The sequence below is a fragment of the Odocoileus virginianus genome, chromosome 5 (genome assembly GCF_023699985.2).
Source record: "Odocoileus virginianus isolate 20LAN1187 ecotype Illinois chromosome 5, Ovbor_1.2, whole genome shotgun sequence".
Taxonomy (NCBI): Eukaryota; Metazoa; Chordata; class Mammalia; order Artiodactyla; family Cervidae; genus Odocoileus; species Odocoileus virginianus.
This window is the reverse complement of record NC_069678.1, coordinates 49,983,464-50,000,063: the sequence shown is the minus strand read 5'-3', so window position 1 is coordinate 50,000,063 and position 16,600 is coordinate 49,983,464. Positions and strand designations below refer to the sequence as shown.

Here is a 16,600-nt window from a genome sequence, read left to right as displayed (position 1 = left end):
ATAAAGAGGTAGACTCCCTATCTCCTCCTCATTTGTTTGGTTTGGTGGGCTTTTATCATGTTCCTTTACCTGCTGAATAGTTCTCTGCCTTTTCATCTTGTTTAGGTTGCTGTATTTGGAGTGGCCTTTCTGTATGCTGGAAGTTTGTGGTTCCTCTTTATTGTGGAGGTTCCTCCCTGTGGGTGGGGTTGGACAAGTGGCTTGTCAAGGTTTCCTGGTTAGGGAAGCTTGCATCCGTGTTCCAGTGGGTGGAGCTGGATCTCTTCTCCCTGGAGTGCAATGAAGTGTCCAGTAGTGAGTTTTGAGGTGTCTGTGGGTTTGGTGTGACTTTTGGCTGCCTGTATTTTTGTGTTCAGGGTTATGTTCCTGTGTTGCTGGAGAATTAGCATGGTATGTCTTGCTCTGAAACTTGTTGGCTCTTGGGTGGAGCTTGGTTTCACTGTAGGTATGGAGGCTTTTGGATGAGCTCTTGTCAGTTAATGTTCCCTGGAGTCAGGAGTTTTCTGGTGTTCTCGAGTTTTGGATTTAAGCCTCCTGCCTGTGGTTTTCAGTATTATTCTTACAGTAGCTTCAAGACTTCTCTATCCATACAACACAGTGATAAAATAACTAGGTTGATGACAAAAAGTTTCTCCACAGTGGGGGACACCCAGAGAGATTCACAGAGTTACATGGAAAAGAGAAGAGGGAGGAGGGAGATAGAGGTGACCACGAGGAGAAAGAGGGGAATCAAAAGGAGAGAGACCAGTCTAGCCTGTGATCAGTTCCCTATTTGCTCTCCACAGTCTGGAACACTCAGAGAGGTTCATGGAGTTCCATAGAGAAGAGAAGAGGGAGGAGGGAGATAGAGGTGACCAGGAGGAGGAGAGGGGGAGTCAAAAGGACAGAGACCAGTCTAGCCTGTGATCAGTTCCCTAAGTGCTCTCCACAGCCCAGAACACCCAAAGACAGTCACAGAGTTAAGTAGAGAAGAGAAGGGGAGGGAGGAGATAGAGGTGACCTGGGGGAGAAAAAAGCGAGTCAAAAGGGGGAGAGGGCAACCAAGCCAGTAATCACACTCCTAAGTAAAAATGGGTACTGAAGATTGGATTCTTAAAGGTACAGAATTGATAACAAGTACCAAAAAGTAAAGATTAAAAATCTAGAGTAGAGGTTAGACTCTCAAAAATACAATATTAAAAAAAAACAAACAAAACAAAATCACAAAAGTTATTTTAAAAAATATGAAATTTGCTTTAAAAATAGTGTCTTTTTTTCTTGCAAGGTAATAGTAGGTTTTAAAAATGAAAATTAAAGGAGTAATAAAGAACTTACAATTATTTTTAATTTAAAAAATTAAAAATGATAATAGCAAAATATATCTAGGAATTTCTCTGGAGCTGTTGAGGGCAGTGTGGGGTCAGTTCAGTTTCAGACAGTTCCTTGTTCCAGCTTATACTTCTTCTCAAGGTCTATACATCCCTTCCAATGTAGCCAGTGCTAACTACAGGGATTTAATCTGTTGCACCTGTCACTTCCAAAGCTGTTCCCTCTTCTTTGTTTATTTTGGTTTCCTCTGTTTGCAAGTCTCTTCAGTATCTAACTTCCCCTCTGACACAAGGGGGTGAAGGTGGTCCCTTATTTAGGCTCACTTGTTCAGCTGTGCTGCGGGGAGGAAGGGACGCTGCAAACATCACTGGTGTGCGTGGGGAGTGCTCACACTGTCTCAGCGGCACTGGGTTTGCCCCCGCTCACAGCGTGTGTGCTTTCCCAGACTACTCTGCTCAGGCTCCAGGTTGCTCTGCCGGGGACTGTCTGAGGCGGGCCCTGGGTTGCGTGCACTTCCCAGATCTATGCCGCTCAGGTTCAGGTTCTCGGGTACTCCACAAAGGCGCAGGCTCCTTTGGGCCTGTGTTTTGTGCCCTTCCCAGGGCCGAGTAGCTCAGGCGACCTGGTGCTTAGTGAGGGCACTCTCCCCAAGTGCGGGGCGTCTTATCACCTCCCCGTCCCGGCCACTTGCTGTCCTGGGCGCAGCGGGAGCGCCGGCTCAGGTGTGCGTGTGTCTCTTCTGAGGAGCTGACCTCTGGCTGCGACCCTCCTGGCAGATGTCAACTGTCCAGGATCCCAGGAAGACTTGGTTAGCAACTGGGAGCCTGCTCGCAGTTTGGTAGGGGATGCCATCTCTGGGGCCGAGTTTGCCCCTTGCCTTCCGGCTCTGGCTGTCGCCCACCTGCCTCCCGTCCTCCAGCGGGGGATGGGCCAGCCCCCTGCCAGCTAGCTTCCTCTTGTATTCGCCCAATCCTTTGCGGCCTGGCAGTGCCTTAGGTTAGAGCTTTTCGCGGAAAAGTTCTCTCTCTCTCGCTTTCGCCTTTTTTTTTTTTTTCTCTCTCTCTCTCTCTGGCTATCCCACGGTTTGGGTTGCTATCTCATATTAGCTCACTCAGATTGTCATCCAGGCATTCAGGCCTGGTCCTTACCCTAAGCAATGCAGCCCGCGCCTCCCTGTTCAGCCCTGCTTGCTGGTGATAGACGTGAGCATCGGGGCTACTTCTCTGCTGGGAGTTGCAGTTAGGCGCATAATATGTGGGTTTTATTTATTTATTTTTTCCTCCTGGTTATGTTGCCCTCTGAGATTCCAAAACTCCCCACAGACCCGCTGATGAGAGGGTTTCCTGGTGTTTGGAAACTTCTCCTCTTTTACAACTCCCTCCCCAGGACAGGTCTCCATCCCTAACTCTTTTGTCTCTCTTTTTATATTTTATATTTTGTCCTACCTCCTTTTGAAGATGAAGCGCTGCCTTTCTGGGTGCCTGGTGTCCTCCACAGCGTTCAGAAGTTGTTTTGTGGTATTTGCTCAGCGTGCAAATGATCTTTCGATGAATTTGTTGAGGAGAAAGTGGTCTTCCGTTCTGTTCCTCCACCATCTTAGGGGAGACTCTCCAAGTCTTCATAAATAAATAAGACTGATATAATGGAGCACAATGTGGTGCTTGTACATACAAAAAAATTAATAAATGTTAGCTCAAATGTTAACACAAATTCATGTTACTGTGCTTTTTATGACAGACTATTTTAAACATGTATTAAATGGAGGGAACCTTAGAAACCATGTCATCTGGCTCCTTCAGGGTGATGAAATTTGAGATCCTTAGAAATATAATAACTTGGGCAAGTTACATAGGAATTTAAAATCTGGTCTTTTATTGCAGCTGCAGGAAAAGGTCTGCTGGGCCCATACTGCCTCTCTTCTAACTCCCTCATCTCAATCGAGTTCAAGGAAAATGATGGTAAGGTCCATACCGCAGTGGCAGCTGCAAACACCTTTCGCTTTCGTGCCAACCTTAATTACAAGCTTTGGAGTGCACCCATTTTGCCTTCTCTGGCTCCTCACCTTTCTGTCACCTGTCTTTTGGGGTTTGTAACAAAAATAAAACACAAACACAAAAATCGTAGGTCTGACAATCATAACCGGTTTCACTGGATGGCTAGAACTTAGTTATGCTTGTAGAGATTCACTGAAAGCTTTTTTTGCAGCCTTAAAAAATTAGCATTTTTATTGTGAGTGTTAACTAAGAATTGTCATTACTGGGCACAACTTTAGTTAAGTAGCAGTTGGAGGCAAATTACAGAAGCCGTGGCTGACCAAATGTCAGGATTATCAACTCTGTGAGCTTGGGTGATGGGTAAGACATCGTGTGATTTCTTGTAGCACACAAGCCACTTAGATGCTACCTCTGTTCCTTCTTAAACATACAGTGTTGTACTCAGTGGTTTGCACTGAACATGTAACAGGCAGTGTTCAGTAAAGTTACTTGACAGTCCCTTCTAAAATAAATCTGATTTTATCTTTGTGTCATATAATTTCCCATGCTGAGAAGTTCACATTATCATCAACATAATAACAGTGCCTACAGCAGGCAGTCCTGAAGTGCTTCTAACCCAGGTTCCCTCAACACCACAACTCTTTCTAGCACAGGAGTCCCCAATCTCCAGGATCTGATATCTGGTGATCTGAGGTGGAGCTGATGTAATAATAGTAGAAATAAAGTGCACAATAAATATAAAATGCTTAAATCATCCCAAAACCATCCCCCTTCCCACCCCAGTCTGTGCAAAAATTGTCTTCCACGAAACTGGTCCCTGGTGCCAAAAAGATTGGGGACCGCTGTTCCAGCAGGTTGGGGAGAAGGCTATCTAATTCCAACCATGAATAATCAGACACAAGTAACATGAGAATTTAACTGTAAGCTTTTTTTTCTTTCCCCTGACGTCTTAGTATATAATTAATGCTTTTCATTCATTGTTATGACAAGATATTACATCTAGCTCATGGAAACCAGTTCCAAAATATGAAGACATGATAGCTGCCAAGATTCCAGTCGTACACATTTCAAATGGTGTGGACTTTCTCTGGAGTATACCTGACTATTGTGTTCTTTAACAAAAATAGGGTGTGAGTTTGCACACGCAGGGTACAACAGGAGGATTGTGGGTGTCCAGCAGGTAATTCATTTCGTGGTCACGTGCTGAAGAAAACAAGAGTTTTGAGTGCAGATGGATAAAAGCAAGGGGTCCTGTGTGTCCCCACCGCTGCTTCTCTTACCCTAAGGCTGCCCAAGGCGAGAGGTTTCATCCTGGGAGGGGGCACAAGTGCTTCCCCTGATATAGGGGGCCAGAAATCCAGAAGTGAATGTGTTCTGGTTCTGTCTGAGAACACTGGCAACAATTCCTGTGCAATTGCTTTCATTTTTTAAAAGGGAGAAATAGATGGGTATCAGGTCACTTTCACAGCTAATAGTTTATAGGTCAAGATGATCTGGAGCTAAGAAATGTGATATTCATTATGAAAAATAGAAAGCTTTGTTTAGCAGAGAATTTTTGTTTAATTACAAGCCCAAAAGGCTGAGATTAAAAAGTATTTAATGTACCAAGAATAAATTAAATTTTCCCCTTTCTATCTTTCTTTACTTATTCCTCTAATTGTTTATTTTGAACCCTCTCTTCACCCATGAGAATGTGAGCCACACGGAGGTAGAGATTTTTGTCCATTTGCTTGCTGTGTTTCCCCGGGGCCTTACACAGAGTCTGGCAAATACGAGTATCCAATATGTACTCACTGACCAACAAATGAATGGATGAGTGAATTGTAAATTGAAAAACCATCCTTCCAAACGAATTCATTTGTGGATGTAAGCTAGCACATTCCCTAGAAAGCAGCTTCCTTCATTAAGGGCAGGCTTTAAGGTTCACAGGAGATTTTAGCATCAGCCTAATGATGCTGATTTTCCCTGGAAATTGCTCTCTGCTCCTCTCCCCTAGTTTGTCTTCCCCCGCATTTGTTTTCAGATCAGCATTGGATCTGAAGTTATAGCTTTTTCTCCCCAGAATTCACCTGAGGAAAAATTGTCTTTTCCTTGCATTTGAAGCTTAGCGAATTGAGGAAAACCAACTTAGGTGAACATCTGATGATCTTTTGAAAAAAAAAAAAGAGAGAGAGACCTGGAAGCTCAAGACAGATGGTGCCTCTCCTGCCTTGGGGGTGCTGGGCAGCTTGGGCCCGGCTTGGAGTGGTTCTCCTGGGAAACCGGGACGGGCTGGATTCCCTCCTGACCCAGCAGAAGTGCCAGGGCCATGCCAGTCACAGGGTAAAGTGGCTGGAGCGTGGGCCCTACACAGCGAGGGTCTGTAAAATCCTCCTACTGACTCAAGCCCCATCAGGCATTCTAAGATTTCAGGACTCACCTAAACCTGATTAAAGGTGTCCAGAGGGCCTGGGGTTAATACTGAGTTGCTCTTTAAGTACAAGATTATGGTTTCCAATAAAGTGGATTTGTGATACCTGAGGTGATTTTGTGGAAGAAAAAAAGGAAGATTAAAAAGTCTATGTCAAAGTAGTATTTTGATTAGACCAGAAGCATAATTTTAGAAAACGGAAAATAGTAGGGATGCTGTAGGAAATGTGCTTGGGGCCTGCCCTCCCCAGAGGAATGGAGTTGATAAATCATCTCCCGCCAGTCCCCATTTTTCAAGTGTGATGTTTTTGACATTTTGTAGACTTAAATTTTAAAGTAAAGAATGCACAACCCCATATATTTAAGGTTATGTTGTTGCATTTGTCATCTTTTTTAATTTTGAAAGATAGTTCATTTACCCTTGTTAGGTATATGATCCTATGCCTTACTTTTCATGAAGGAAGGAGAGTAAAACAACAAGCTTCTTGGTTTAGGAAGAACTAATTAGTAAATTTTCCTCCAGTTCTCCAGGCTTGTGGCAACTGCTTCTTTCCTGACAACTGAACTTTGCATCCCAATCTCCATTAGTCTTAATAGAAACCAAGCATTCTCTCCCCCTCACTGTGCTATAAGAATCATTTTTCCTGAGTGGAGTAATGGTTATGAAGTCATTTAGGTATTCACAGAAAAAAAATGCCTTTTACTGTTTTTTTTTTTTTTATTGATTCCAGGAATGTGGCAAAGAGAAACCCTGTTCCATTTTACCGTAAATACTATTAATCCAGAGATGACGTCTTAGTATACAGCAATGATTGATTTGAATTTAAATGAGTTGATAGTCAGAGTTTTCATCTAAACTCAGATAAAACAACAAAATTATCCAGTGACTGATTACATTTGGAGTTGCTACTTAGTTGCCTACACAGTCTTGTATTTTCAGTACCCCAGGTTTGAAAAAAAAAAAAAAAAAGGATACGAACTGATGTGTATTAGATCCTGAAAGTATATACCTCACCTCTCCTATTACTGAAATTCACTCCTGGCTTCATTTCCAAAGAATTTCACCCATTTCTACCACCAGGTCCAAGATCAATATCTTATTTTAAGTAAGAAGTTTTCACTCAAAATAGGTTGACTTTTGAGTCTGACAAAGTAGAAATTAGAGTTATGGTGCTGTTTTAAGAGAAAAATTGGAGAGGTCTGATTCCCAATCTACATAATAATTCAACAGAATTTAAGGCTGTCTTTAGCACTTTGCATTAGCAGCAAGTAATTACCTCCAACTAGAATGAAATGAGGGTCAAGAATGGTTTCAAGCAATCAAGTAGAAGTGTTACTTGCTTTATTGAACATGCTAATTCAAAGCTGCACTTGGAAGAGTTAAAGAAGAAAAATGCCTCCAACCCAAATTGCCTTGTGATCTATTTTTGCAAGAGTGGGCCAGAATGGTTTGTGGATGATAAAAAGTTTAGTTTTAATATTTTAAATGACTTTACCTAGGAATTTAAGTGATTTCAGATTTTTAATTTTTGTGTCTAAATTTAATGGTGCATTCAATGTACACAAGGATAAGCACACATACATTTTTTTGAACATGTTAACAACTATTTTCAAATGGGTGTGCCTATCCCTGAATGGGTAGGTTGGGTCTCCTACCAAATTATAAAATTAAGTAGATATGAATTAGTGTGTGTTACTGTTCAGTAGTTCAGTAGTGTTACTGAACTAAACTTGGGTTCACCTTGCCTGCTACCCAGCATAACCAATCGATTGACACAAAGTTGAAGTGAAGAAAAGTATAGTGTCTATTTGCAGTGCACCAAACATGGAGAACTGGTAGCTCATGCTCAAAAGACCCAAACTCCCCTATGGTTTTCAGGGAAGGGTTTTTAAATGCAGTAATTGGAGTGGGGGTTGCAGGGTGCATGACGTTCCTTTGATTGGGTGGTGGTGGTTAGGTAACAAGGTGGTATTTCAGGAATCTCAGTCATCAACTTTCAGGTTCCAACCAGACCGAGATCAGCATATAATCACCATCCTGTACCTGGTCAGGGGTCTTAGTTTCTGCATAACAACCCAAAGGTATGCATCTGATTGCTGTGTATATTCCTTGAGGAAGACTGTCCTATCATTGAACTATTGTTCAAGCTATCTTTCTTAATTGCTTTTCCTTTGTTTCTGCATATCATCATTTCTCTAATTAGTAACCATTTGAGTCTGCTCTTTGAAACTCAAGGAAGGCATAGGAGAGTAGAATCTTTTTCTATAAACAAGAAAAGGTGGACGATACACAGGGGCTTTTGTACATGGGAGGGACTCACAGAGTCCTGTTCAATTTCAATCCCCCCTTTTGTTTGATGCTTCTCAATCCTGAGGGGAACAGGAGCTGGACAAGAAAGGCAATTAGGTTTTGGATAGAGAGGTTAATCATACTTGTCAGGGGAACTCGGTTTTGGGGGGACCTGGTTTCTGAAGTGCTAGCAGAGTCCAGTTCCTCTTATGAAATTCTAGGCCTACAGAATTTTGATCCAAACTCAGACACAGTTTTGCTTACTCAATTATCCATGATTCTAACCTTGGGGAACAATTAAAATTCTTTTTTTTTTTTTTTGGCATTTTTTTTTTTTACAGTAGTTTTTGTTATATATTGAAATGAATTAGCCATGGATTTACATGTATTCCCCATCCCAGTCCCCCCTCCCACCTCCCTCTCCACCCGATCCCTCTGGGTCTTCCCAGTGCACCAGGCCCGAGCACTTATCTCATGTACCCAACCTGGGCTGGTTATCTGTTTCACCCTAGATAATATACATGTTTCAATGCTGTTCTCTTGAAACATCCCACCCTCGCCTTCTCCCAGAGTCTACAAGTCTGTTCTATACATCTGAGTCTCTTTTTCTGTTTTGCATATAGGGTTATCGTTACCATCTTTCTAAAGTCCAAATACATGTGTTAGTATACTGTAATGGTCTTTATCTTTCTGGCTTACTTCGCTCTGTATAATGGGCTCCAGTTTCATCCATCTCATTAGAACTGATTCAAATGAATTCTTTTGAATGGCTGAGTAATATTCCATGGTGTATATGTACCACAGCTTCCTCATCCATTCGTCTGCTGATGGGCATCTGGGTTGCTTCCATGTCCTGGCTATTATAAACAGTGCTGCGATGAACATTGGGGTGCACGTGTCTCTTTCAGATCTGGTTTCCTTGGTGTGTATGCCCAGAAGTGGGGTTGCTGGGTCATATGGCAGTTCTATTTCCAACTTTTTGAGAAATCTCCACACTCTTTTCCATAGTGGCTGTACTAATTTGCATTCCCACCAACAGTGTAAGAGGGTTCCCTTTTCTCCACACCCTCTCCAGCATTTATTGCTTGTAGACTTTTGGATAGCAGCCATCCTGACTGGCGTATAATGGTACCTCATTGTGGTTTTGATTTGCATTTCTCTGATAATGAGTGATGTTGAGCATCTTTTCATGTGTTTGTTAGCCATCTGTATGTCTTCCTTGGAGAAATGTCTGTTTAGTTCTTTGGCCCATTTTTTGATTGGGTCATTTATTTTTCTGGAGTTGAGCTGGAGGAGTTGCTTGTATATTTTTGAGATTAATCCTTTGTCTATTGCTTCATTTGCTATTATTTTCTCCCAATCTGAGGGCTGTCTTTTCACCTTACTTATAGTTTCCTTTGTTGTGCAAAAGCTTTTAAGTTTCATTAGGTCCCATTTGTTTATTTTTGCTCTTATTTCTGAAATTCTGGGATGTGGGTCATAGAGGATCCTGCTGTGATTTATGTCGGAGAGTGTTTTGCCTATGTTCTCCTCTAGGAGTTTGATAGTTTCTGGTCTTACATTTAGATCTTTAATCCATTTTGAGTTTATTTTTGTGTATGGTGTTAGAAAGTGTTCTAGTTTCATTCTTTTACAGGTGGTTGACCAGTTTTCCCAGCACCACTTGTTAAAGAGGTTATCTTTTTTCCATTGTATATCCTTGCCTCCTTTGTCGAAGATAAGGTGACCATAGGTTCGTGGATTTATCTCTGGGCTTTCTATTCTGTTCCATTGATCTATATTTCTGTCTTTGTGCCAGTACCATACTGTCTTGATGACTGTGGCTTTGTAGTAGAGTCTGAAGTCAGGCAGATTGATTCCTCCAGTTCCATTCTTCTTTCTCAGGATTACTTTGGCTATTCGAGGTTTTTTGTATTTCCATACAAATTGTGAGATTATTTGTTCTAGTTCTGTGAAAAATACCGTTGGTAGTTTGATAGGGATTGCATTGAATCTATAGATTACTTTGGGTAGTATAGCCATTTTGACAATATTGATTCTTCCAATCCATGAACATGGTATATTTCTCCATCTGTTTGTGTCCTCTTTGATTTCTTTCATCAGTGTTTTATAGTTTTCTATGTATAGGTCTTTTTTTCTTTAGGTAGATATACTCCTAAGTATTTTATTCTTTTTGTTGCAATGGTGAATGGTATTGTTTCCTTAATTTCTCTTTCTGTTTTCTCATTGTTAGTGTATAGGAATGCAAGAGATTTTTGTGTGTTAATTTTATATCCTGCAACTTGACTGTATTCATTGATTAGCTCTAGTAATTTTCTGGTAGAGTCTTTAGGGTTTTCTATGTAGAGGATCATGTCATCTGCAAACAGAGAGTTCCACTTCTTCTTTTCCTATCTGGATTCCTTTTACTTCTTTTTCTGCCCTGATTGCTGTGGCCAAAACTTCCAAAACTATGTTGAATAGTAGTGGTGATAGTGGGCACCCTTGTCTTGTTCCTGATTTCAGGGGAAATGCTTTCAATTTTTCACAACAATTAAAATTCATAACTGTATTTATTAGCAACAGAGCTTCCCAGATGCTCAATGGTAAAGAATCCACCTGCCAATGCAGGAGACAAAGGACACCTGCATTCAATCCCTGGATCAGGAAGATCTCCTAAAGAAAGAAATGACAATCCACTCCAGTAGTCTTGCCAGAATAATCCCATGGAGGGAGGAGCCTGGCAGGCTACAGTCCAGGGAGTCACAAAGTGTCGGACGCGACTGAGAACACACACACACACACACATTTATTAGCAAGATAGTAATGAGAATAAAAATGAAATCATGTCCAGAATTCCTGAATTTGCCTCTTTTTTAATATAAATTTATTTATTTTAGTTGGAAGCTAATTACTTTACAATACTGTAGTGGTTTTGCCATACGTTGACATGGATCCGCCATGGGTGTGCATGTGTCTCCATCCTGAACCCCCCTCCCACCTCCCTCCCCATCCCATCCCTATGGGTCATCCCAGTGCACCAGCCCCTGAGCACCCTGTCTCATGCATCAAACCTGGACTGGTGATCTGTTTCACATATGATAATATACATGTTTCAGTGCCATTCTCCCAAATCATCCCACCCTCACCCTCTTCCACAGAGTCCAAAAGACTGTTCTATACATCTGTGTCTCTTTTGCTGTCTCACATATAGGGTCATCATTACCATCTTTCTAAATTCCATATATATGTGTTAGTATACTGTATTGGTGTTTTTCTTTCTGGCTTACTTCACTCTGTATAATAGGCTCCAGTTTCATCCACCTCATTAGAACTGATTCAAATGTATTCTTTTTAATGGCTGAGTAATATTCCACTGTGTATATGTACCACTGCTTTCTTATCCATTCATCTGCAGCTCAATTCCAGAGAAATGAATTTGCCTTTTTTATTAGACATTAACTGAAGGTTAGGATGAATAATATTTTATATATCTAAGTTGATTATAATATAAATAATTCTGACCTAGAAATTGTATCTTGTAGCTTTAAAAACATATTTTCTCTATCATGTGGCAGGAAATAAGTAGAGATTAAGCTCTCTTAAAATAATTAAAGACAATTTAGATGATACAAACAAACTTTATTTAACACTTCATGAAGCAAGTGGTCTCCATTTGCCAGGGTCCAGAGAACTTCATCACGGGCTGGAAGGCAGGATGCTTTTATAGGATAAAGAATAATAAAGGGAAAATGAACAAGGGAAAGGAAATACACACAGAACCCTGAATTGACTTGGTATGTGGGGATTGGTTGACAGGATACATTGTGTTTCTGGTCAAATGAAACTTTTCTCTGGACTTGAAAGTTACCTGTATCAGTTTGCTGACCTGGCATACCCGGCAGGGGTAGCTCCATCTTGGACCCAGACATTTATTTCATTGGCTATTTAAAGTGAATCTGCAACTTTATTTTTTCAAGAGGACAATTAGTTTTTATTTCAGGTGTTGTAGTCTGAAACTCAGTTGGTATCTTTTTTTAATTGAAAAATATGGTAACCTTATATACTCATTAAATGCTATTTTTCTAAAACATAGCATGCGTGTTTAATCTCAGTACAATGGATTCAAAACCAAGTATGCATGTTACCTGCATCAAGGCTAATAACAAATTATTATAGTCTTCATCATCAACTTCACATTTTGTTTTCAATGCATTTGATGATTCATTGGCAGTATTTTGGTGACGACACCACATTAGTAGTAATAATGTTTTAGGACCTAATTAATGATGGTTTAATGACAACATTTTGAACGACTGCCATTGCAGGAATTGATGCTTCACAGCTGGGGATTGTGAAGTGGGTATCTGTACTGTGAACCTTTGCCCTGTGAGGGACACTGCAGTCCTTGCTTTAGCTGACTCAGACATGGTACGTGGGAGTACTCGGTCAGCTCATAACTGAACCAAGACTTAACTGAAGTAGATGCCTTTTTTGTAGAGACCTAAATCTATAATTTTGAGCAGTCAAGCAATATCTACCAGGTGGCAATCTAAGGCTTTAACATGACTTGATCAATGGCAAGAGGGTTTGATTTCTTTGCCTTGCAATATCTAATTTAAAAATCTCTTGGGAGAGGAGAGGTAAATGATTTAATTGGTATCTTCTCTTCCTTCATTTCCTTCATTTATGTCAGCTAAGGACAGGACATGAAGACCCAGAGTTAATCTGCACATTAAAATGATTAATCATAAGGTTATGTAATTCAGAAGGAGATAGTGGGGATGAAAATTTCAGTAGGAAAAAGACAATGAGATGGGAGGTAGGATTGTTTTCTTTGCTCTGCAGAAGAATTTTTAGTTTGATGTAGTTCCACTTGGCTATTTTTGCTTTTGTTGCCAATGTTTTTGTTGTCAGGTCCATGAAATCACTGCCAAGATCAATGTCATGAAGTGTTTCCCTGTTTTCTTAATGAAAATTAGTAATTTTAAATGAGGGATTGTTAAAGCAAAAAGGACATGATGATTAAAAAGCTATAAAATTATTGAAAGTTTACCATCTGAAGTATTTAAATCTCCAGAAAGTTTATCTTTTATCTTATAATAGGTTTTTTTGGGCTTTTTGTTTGCTTGTTTTTGTTTTTTCAAAAAAAAAAAAACACAGGGGAAACTATGACCAAAAGAGAAAATTTGGGCTTGTGTATAAATTCCCCTCAAATCCCTCCATCCTGTGCTGACAAATTCATATTTCTAAGCAGGATAACAGGAATTGTTCAGTCGTTAAGTTGGTCCGAATCTTTGCAATAACAGGATCTGACAAATAGAGGAGGATCTCTAAACAAATGCAAAATGTTGAATTCACAGAAGCCTCCTGTCCTGCATCCTGCCTGCCCCTCACCTCTAACTTACCATCCTCAGATGAAATGGGCTTGATAAATCAGAGGAAAGTTCAGGATAGACTATGCTGCAGTAACAAATAAACCTAACAAGTAAATTTTTTAACACACTGAGGTTTATTCTTCACTCAAAGTCCAAAGTGAGTCAGATGACCCTTTTCTATCCTGTAGCCTGCAAATTTGCTGTGTCAGGAAAAGAGGGTGCTAACAGAGACATAGAGAACAGATTTGTGGTTGCCAAGCAGGAGAGTGATGGGAGAGGGATGGATTGGGATTCTGTGATTAGCAGATGCAAGCTCTTATATAGAGAACAGATGAACAACAAGGTTCTTCTGTATAGCACAGGGAACTACATTCAACAACTCATTCAATAACTACATTCAATAATTCCATTCATAATGGAAAAGAATATTTTAAAACATATATATGCACACACATATATATACATATATAACTGAATCATTTTGCTGTACACCAGAAACTAACATAACACTGTAAATCAACTATACTTCAATAGAATAAACTTTAAAAAAGAAAAAAAGGAGAGAGCTAAAGGTTTGTTCCAAGTGCCTGTGGGGGCCAGGAAGTACCCTCTTGACACTTCCTCCCACATTTTGTTGATTGTAACTTGGCCACATTATCCCATCCTAAGGGAATCTGGGCCAGCAAGGGGCCATGGAGTGGGACTTAGAGGTCTCTGCCTCAGGAGACTCTCTGACTCCTGAAAGCTCATCCTACCTTAGCAGTCAGCTCCCTGATTTCTCTCCACAGAACCGACTTCCCTCCACAGAAAGAAAACTGGCCAGTAAGAAAGAGAGAGAGTGAATGAGAGCCTTAGGTCTCACATCAAGCTCCAGAGCACAAAATTACAGAATGGTGCCAGATTCCAGTGTCAGAAAGTCCAGGTCATCCTGAGTTGCTAATGAGTGAGAAAAGAGAGAAACAAAACTATTAAAATAAGAATATATGCTAACACTAGTTAAATAAGATGATAAATAAGAATATACTTCTTACTCTCCTTCCCTTCCACCCACGTAACTATTTCCACTACAGTGATTCTGACAAAGTATGTGTCTGATTTCCTTACTCCAAAAACATATCAAGAACCATAAGCTTAGACAAATCGTTTTCAACCTCGTCTTCATTTGTTAAAGGGCAGCTATTACTGAGCCATTTCGTATTCTCCTGAATATCCTGTGACATTGTGGTCACCGGCATGAGTGACACTTTTTGGACTCATCCAACCAACATACTGAATGTTTTCCATCTGCCAGGCCTTGTGCCAGGTTGATGCTTGGACTGCTTCTTCTCTAGAGCTCATGGCCTAGCAGCTGCCATCTGAGTCTAGACAGATATGTTCCAGGAAACATATCTGCTGTTTCTTGTAAGCCACATCCTGAGGGTTGTTGCTGGGTCTGTGCTCAGCCACAAAGGAAGAGGGCCTCTGAGGCACCAGTTGCTTACTTCTCCCTACTAATCACATCCAGGATAGGATGGCATGTACATTAGAGACAAACGTCTTCACTCTTCTCATGGGAGTTAAGAATTGGAATTAGTTTTTCCCAAAGTCAACTTCAACTCTCTCCAACAGTCAGATTTTATCTGAGAACTGGGAGAGCAGGGGAGAAGACATTGTGTGTCTGTTTGGACCTCACTTTGGCATCAGAGATGCTCCTTGCCGGCCGTGATGCTGGCCCACGGTGAGTGGGACTAGAGTGGGAACAGAAGCTGTGAGCTCGGGCCCCAGGAGGTGCACTTCCAAGTTCTTCCACTAATTAGCTCGGTGACCTTGAAGGAGTCCTTTGGTCCCTCCGAGCTCCAGTTTCCTCATGTGTAAGATCAAATGCTTGGACTAGACAGGCGTCTCCTAGCTGTGACACATGTCTGTTCTGGGCTTCGGTGTTCCTGAGGTCCCCAGCCCTGTGTCACACGGGGTCGGAGGAAGGATGCATCAGTGCCTTATCATCAGAGTGATCCACTTGAGAGGCATTCCCCCACAGTAAGTTGCCAAGAGGAAAATGATTAGAGATGTCACCTCCAAAACTCTTTGGAGTTGATTTCTTTTTTTTCAGCAACTTTCAAATTCTCACTGTGATCACAAACTGAAGAAGGAAATAGTCCTTATCCAGCCAGTAAACTCAACAAGTGGAATGGCTGGGGATCTCTGCACATCAACGAGACACTTTGCCAAAGGGTCCTTAGCCCACTGGCGAGGGTTTAGAGAGAGGCAGTGATCATCAGGGTGCTGCCTGTTCCCGGGAGCCCAACTCACCCAAGGGGACTTGCCATGTGGTATTGTGGAGGTACAGACTTGAGTGCTTCAAAGAGGTTCAGCCTTCTCGCATTCACAAACGTATTTTGCACGTGAGGGAACTGAAGCCCAAGGAGGTTGATTAGCCCAAGGCCATGAACCTTGGGCAAAAATGAGATGAAAACTTGGATCTTCTAACTCCTAACTTACAGGCCCAAGCTCTTACCCTACACTGTGCTAGAAAATTCATAGATGCTTTCACTGAAATTGAACCTGTATCAGTAAAAGTCATATGGCAATGATAGTGCTGGACTTCCCCGATAGCTCAGTGGTAAAGAACCTGCCTGCCAATGCAGAAGACATGAAACTCGGATTTGATCCCTGGGTTGGAAAGATCCCCTGGAGAAGAAAATGACAACACACTCCAGTATTCCTGCCTGGGAAATTCCAAGGACAGAGAAGCCTGGTGGGCTACAGTCCATGGGGCTTCGAAGGGTCAGATATGAGTTAGCAGCTAAACAACAATAACAACGGTAGTGCCAGCAATAGTAATAATATATACCACATATTTATGTTATATGTGTCTCCTATGTATTTTATACACACACATACACCATTTATTGAGCAGCCACCATTAGCCAGGCACTGAGATAGTCATTTTCTATATCTTAGATCTATTTTATAGTAACTATAAGATATATTCTCTTCATTATCATTTGCAGTCCTTACTATGAAAGAAAGTGAAGTCGCTCAGTCGTGTCTGATTCTTTGCAACCCCATGGACACCAGGCTCCTCGGTCCATGGAATTTTCTCATCAAGAGTGCTGGAGTGGGTTGCCATTTCCTTTTCCAGGGAATCTTCCCAACCCAGGGATCGAACCCAGGTCTCCTGCATTGTAGACAGACGCTTTATCGTCTGAGCCACCAGGGAAGTCCTCACTATGCACAGGCATCAAACTAGCCCCATGGTGAAA

At 41.3% G+C, this 16,600-nt stretch overlaps 1 protein-coding gene and 1 pseudogene across 1 annotated transcript in view; one reads left to right on the top strand and one right to left on the bottom strand.

The window, feature by feature from the left end:
• ST6GALNAC5 (ST6 N-acetylgalactosaminide alpha-2,6-sialyltransferase 5) overlaps positions 1–16,600 on the top strand; it is a 206,313-nt gene that overhangs the window by 75,524 nt on the left and 114,189 nt on the right. The gene's annotated exons all lie outside the window — the stretch shown is intronic.
• LOC139035011 (transcription initiation factor TFIID subunit 9-like) lies at positions 2,027–12,667 on the bottom strand (annotated as a pseudogene).